Source organism: Pyxicephalus adspersus, chromosome 6 (assembly GCF_032062135.1).
Source record: "Pyxicephalus adspersus chromosome 6, UCB_Pads_2.0, whole genome shotgun sequence".
Lineage (NCBI taxonomy): Eukaryota > Metazoa > Chordata > Amphibia > Anura > Pyxicephalidae > Pyxicephalus > Pyxicephalus adspersus.
This window is the reverse complement of record NC_092863.1, coordinates 54,908,627-54,915,314: the sequence shown is the minus strand read 5'-3', so window position 1 is coordinate 54,915,314 and position 6,688 is coordinate 54,908,627.

Here is a 6,688-nt window from a genome sequence, read left to right as displayed (position 1 = left end):
CAATCCACTTCTTATAATACTTAAAACCGACCTTATTGTAAGGACCAAGGACAAATGATTTAAATATGTAGATCCAGCAACCCAGCCACAAATTCTGCAGCAATCTGAGGTTTATTGTGCAAAAAAATACCAAGTTTAAATAATTGTACAAGTAGGCATAAACATTTTACACTACGTGGCCATAGATAATACTTAATGGTCAAAGCACACTCCTTACTTCTAATACATAAAGTGTAGGAAAATGTTTATATATCCATAAAGCAAATAGAAGTATATACACTTTCAGAAAAAATTGATTCTGAATACTGAATTTCATTGTTAGGTGGACTATGCCTTTTAGTGTGGAAGTATGCATTTAAAATGTAAAGAATTAGCACAGCACTCTTAATAGAGGTATAAATATTCTGTCTTTCTTACGATTCTTTCTTTAATAATAGTGAAATATGGAGGTCATCACTTATTTCCAGGTCACATGTGTTATGATTGCATATTTAAAGAAAGGTAATGACTGGACTTTTCTATCACCATCTAGAAGAGACCTTTCAGTATTTTATCACTTCATGGTAATTATTGTATCATTTGTATAAAAATGAGACATTAGTTATGTGTTATAAATGTTTTATTCCTTTCTTGATGATGTGTCCTCGGCTAGTGCTGGTAGACTCTATTCATAGGGTGAAGCAGCTGAAAAGCTCTGGCTTTTTCTGTAATGTTTTCTGAGCTCCGGGAGCTGCAGGCAAGGCCACGGGCCTTTTGAGCCTTGGGGCCATGTAGACTTGCATCCATCACTGGACTGAGAGAACTTGATTGTCAGCCTCAGGCTATCACTTACCATGTTTGTAGAATAGACGGAGATGGTCCTTAGCTCCATTATTGGTGGCCTAACCTGTTTGGAGGTCGGATTTTGCTAAATTCCTTTCTACTACTAGGTTATAAGTGATAATATTTCAAAATGCAAATAGACTTTACACTTTACTATGGTTTTAGATTTAAGTACACTAGCTGTGCCCTGGAACTAATATTTGTATTAATAGTCTACAGAACCTGTAGCAACCTATGTGTTGCAATTTCTTCTGCATTTTTCCTCTTCAATGTACATCTCTTAATTTATTTTTTCATAGTTTGTTATTTATCATTAATGGATGAAAAGGTACACAGCACAGTGGCTCAGAGGTTAGCATGCTGCCCTTTGCAGCACTAAGTCCCAGGTTAGAATCTCGGACAGGAAACTATCGGCATAGAGTTTTCTCCGTGTTTTACTCTCCAGGTTCTCCCCGTGTTTGCATGGGTTTCCTCCGGGTACTCCTATTTCCTCCCACATTCTAAAAACATGCAGGTAGGGTAATTGGCTTCCCCCTAAAATTGATCCTAGACTGTATTAAAGACATATGACTATGGTAGGGACATTAGAATGTGAGCTCCTTTGAGGGACAGCTAGTAACATGGCTATGGACATTATAAAGTGGTGCATCATATGTCAGCGCTATATAAATACTGTGTAATAATATTAATAATAATAAAGGTGCACATGATATAGTTTAAGTGTTTATGCCCCAATGAAAAATTCACCCACTGTCACCAAATATCACATACCTGGTCAGGGACTGAAGTGTGGAAGGTAACCATGAAGAGTACCAAAAGTAAAAATTGTCAGGGAGAGCTAGATGTGGCAGAGCAAGTCCAGAACAAATGTTACACATGGAGTCAGATGATAACAGCACATTGCCTATCTCAGAGGCTCTGATGGTGAGGATGGTAGGTGTTGCCCCAGGTACACCCTCATGGAGGCCTTGAAGATGGCTATCACAGCATTGTTCAGGTGAGCAGAAGATACCAGTTAACAGATTAATCAGTGTAAATTAACATTCTTCTGTGAACTAATCACTCCCTTGTGTTGGATTCTTAAAACTGTAATGAATGCCAGATGAAGAGGTGGTTACTTTAATGTACTCGCTTGTAAATTGCTAGTTACATACACATATTACCTTCATACAAATCTATTTTACAGCTGCAAAACATGAGACAGATTACAGGCGTTTTCATCATTTGTCATCTATTACCATAAGAATACCTTTAGCATATTTTAATTTCAGTTGGTTAAAATGACATTTCTAAATGCGACATTCAATCAAAGTTTAATGACATATCGGGCAATGAATTATTAATTCCAAATATAAATATAAGCTAATGTAAACACTGGGGGATAGACAATGTTAATTTCTAGCCTTGACTTGTGATTGTAAAAACATGCTAAGAGCATCATTAGGAAAATACATATTTTATTAATGTACATTTGACTTTCTTCCACAGGGGGGTCTCTGCATAGATAGCAAGGAGTTGATGGATAGGATTAGGATTTTTTTTTCCTTAGTTCTTTCATCTTGTCATGGATAATCAGGTCAGTTATAAATACTCCAGAACCTTTATAAATTAAAATATGAAGTCCAAGCCAACAGAAATACAAATGCAAATTTTCCACATGAGTGCGGCTGAGCCCAGGTTTAACCCTATTATAAATTTACACAATGGGCCTGATTTATTAAAGCTCCTTTATTAAAACTGGAGAAGATGGACTACATTTGGGAGAACCTGGGCTATCCAGCAGAGCTGAAATGGATCTGGTCCAGGACTGAACATGGACAAATAATAACAAATTATTTTTAATAAACCCATTACAGGTTTATTCAAACTCTCCAGTCTGTAAGTTTTAATAAATCATGCCCATTTTCTTCCAGTTATTTTTGTGCAGAATTTTCCCACTTAGGTAGCGTTGTAAAAATGAGATAAGCCCCCCACCCACAGAGTGTGCAAGCATTTGACAATTCTAACTTACTTTGTATAAAAGGAAATGTATGACTATGATGTTACTTCTTAAGAAGAAGTTTTCTGTGTGTCTTGACACCTTCCAAATACGTTTCTTCCTTTGGATAACATGCCAGTAATGTCAGTTCTTCTTCATACCACTGTCTGACTTTATGTAGATACTGAATGTGGTATACTGTGTGCTACAAATTGTATTTAACTAATAAATTGGAACTATAGTGTAAGTACCCAAAAACATTTAATGCAGCTTCTTTGGTTCCATATTTCTGCCCAGCTCCCAAATGACAGCAGAGGATTTATAGGCAAGGCTTTCAGATATTAAGAGGAATACTTGGATACCCTCATCCATTACTTCCTCTAGATGAGGGCATTGGAACTTTAAAGGATTGATCTGTAACGAGATAACAAGGTATTCAACATTTCCGGCAACAGTATTTATATTTACACAAAACTAAGAGGCTACAATGTTTCTAAAACAGGAACACCACAAACCTTAAGTTGTACTTAAAGTGTATGTAAAGCTAAAATATTTCTTTTTAGTTTTAATGTAGCAGAAAATAATTACGTTTCTGTCTAGGTCCTGCTGAGGATATTTTACAACCTGTTCTGGAGACGTATTAGGAAATTAGAGGAATCTCGCTAAAGTCAGTTGTCACCAGAATATTTGTCCTCATTGACAGAGTTGCCCTCAACTCTTATGATCACAACAACTTTTTACTTTTATTTCTTACTTTCTGTTTCAATGACAATGTAAAGCAGGTAAAATAGAAGAATAAATCTCCTCCGGGAGGTCGCACACAACAAAAAAAAGTTACCCTTGTACAGGTAGTCCCTGTGTTACATACCAGATAGGGACTGTAGGCTTGTTCTTAAGTTGAATTTGTATTTAAGTTGGAACAGGTACATTATTTTAATACATGCAATTAGGACAAATGCTTGTCTCAACATAATATTAGGCAGTGTGTTACTGTATAAAATCCTCACTGTGAGTTAATCTCAAAGCAAAAAAAAAACTTTATGGAGCCTAGACCTTCATTAACTTCTGGAGCAAGCTGTGCTTTGATATGCAAAAAGAAACAACTGCAGAGTTTGTCTTGGTCATTAACGGGTTACAAGATGTTACAGATCAGCTCAGCTCTTAAGATCACCCACAACCCCAGCTGTGTTTAGCAAAAGATTTTTTATGCAAGTCATGAGAACTGTCCCCTCCCCCCATCCAGGGAATCCCTTGTTCATACGGTATCTAGAAGTTGTCCTTATGTCAGATGTCCTTAACTCTGGGACTACCTGTATATACTTAAAATTAGGATATTAATACACAAAAATTTTAAAAATAAATGACGAATACTAAATGTTAAAGTCTGATTGCATAATATAATAAGGTTAAATTGAAATATGTGGTATGTACGGCATAATAATTTGCTTGGACCTAATAATCAATATTTGATATAACCTTATGCACATTTTATGAATACACTGAATTCTATGTGACCCTATGCACTTTAAATTTTTATACAAATCTAGCTAAATTCAGGAAACTGAATAATTGGGTTATAAATTTTGTAACCAGCTTTCATCTTAATTGCTGTACTAAGACTTTCAAAATCGAAATTCAGAGTAACAAAATACCTGTGAGGTATAGTAGGAGAATGTAAAGGCCAGCATAGGACACTTTATTTATTGGGTTTACACAAACACTTTTTTTAGACAGATTAAAGAGGGTTAAGACCCTTGAGTGTATGGGACACAAAACAGCAAGGAATCATTTTATTTTATTTACCCATATAGCATATAGCAAATAAGCTTCCTTGTTAGGGTTTATATACCCCTAATATAAACTCTATCTGTATCACCTTATGATGTTATCTTATAGGTTACCTTATGGGTTATGGGTTACCTTATGAGCCTTAACAGTAGAAGCTTAATTTGTAGCTTCTTTTGCTTCAGTATAGTGACGCTGTCACCATAATACAATTTGCAAGCTTAAGATATCAAAATGTAGAAATTCAGGGTTGGGGTATTAGTGCTTGGGAAAGAAAGGGCAGAGCATGGTAAAAAATGCAAGGTTTTTTCCCCCATAACCAGTCCTGGTAGTGTGATATACGATCTGGTAGAGCTAAGTATTCAAATATTTAGATTGACTTTCAGTGGGCATACAGATAAAATGTCCTGCAACATTTGGCCACCCTAGCACTACCTAAGATAAGGCTGACACTTTCAGAAGTTAAGTTACTAAATAATACCAAGTACTGACAAGGTATGGTTGAAGAATTGCTGTCTTGTTGATACCCTAGGGGTCAGTTGCAGGTCGAATACACCTATAAAACAAATTAGAATCATCTCAAAAGCCCCCAGTCTGATCTGACATGCTAGTAGAATGAAAGCTGCATTCGCCCAGCTACACAAGCCTTAAAGTGCCCAGTTTTTGTAATACTCTGGCAGTTTGATGAATCCAATCATTCAATATTTCAGTCAAATGTTAGTGAAATCACCTTGTGTCTATCTCATGGTTTTGATCAGAAGTGATTCCTTTCAATGGGGATTTAAATTGGTTGGTGTTTTAATCTTTTTTTCCAATACTTTTATTGTTTCCAAATAATTTTTTAAATTAAATGTCAACTGAATAGGATTTTCAACAGCACAGTTGTAAATTAAAGTGATTTGGAGAAAAAACAAAGCTCACTGAAAAAAGGAATTACACATTTACATAAAGTGCATGAGCACACATGCAGTTTGTTGTAGTTTAATCATGCTGCCTAAATTGGTGGCAATTCATCATAATCCGCCCAGAGTGTTGCATTGACAAAAAAAGCCTTAATGCTTATATAAAAGTATATTTAAAGCCATGTTTTGAAATTGTGGAAAGAATATGGAGGGTTAAAAACCATATGTTTTATAAGGAATATATCCCTTTACGTTTCTATTTTGCAACGAGAAGGAAGTGAGAGGACATTTTCCCCTTTAAGATAGTTGGCACATGAACACATACCTCCATTAGAAGAGTTCCCCTTTTATAACTTTGCGATTTGCCCTCCCTTTCATTCCAAAGGACCTTGGTGATCGGGACAGCTAGAGAGAGTGCATAACAGACGGTCACTGAATAATACAAACCTGACAACGGTTCTAACAAATCACCACCCTATTCAAATCTTTAAAAAATGCCTTAGGTTATACTTTAAGGAAGCCCATTTCTTTAAATAGGCTGTCAATTCACCAGAGTAGATGCACTATCTACTAGATGCACTAGTACAATGCATTATCTCATCAGGCAGAAGGACTGTTGTGTGGCATTCAAACTAAATGAAAAAACAAAATACAGTGGTGTAAAGGGGCCTAAAGTAGGGATCAGTTGCTTTTTGTTTGCCAGCTCTTAAATTTCTCAGTAGCAAGTGATTGAAATCATCCTTGTAGCTTAGCCCTTCAGCATTGTGTGATCAAGAGTGGTTAATTGCTACAGCATGTTGCTCAAGTAGCTTAGCATTTGGTCCATCTGTGTAGGGATCGATTGATACTCATAGCAATAAATTGATTTTTAGAAATGATGTGTGTACTGCTAGCCTGGGGGGATCCATACACAGCATTATGCTTGAAAGCAATGCATCCTTTTCAAGGATCACATGCAAGGATCCGTCCATGGCAGGTCATTGTGTGTGCTCATTGAACTCAAAGATTTTCCATCTTGTTTTTTGGAGAAAAAGGAACAACCACTGTGTGTATTGCCTCCACCAATAAGGTAAATGGGAATCAAGATGGGCTGTAGAAAGTCAGTGAGACTTCAGCCTATCACTAATTTTGAGATTATGTGGCCATTTGAGTGTACAGTGGACTGAAGTTTAAATGTCAAATAGACATAATTTACATTTCT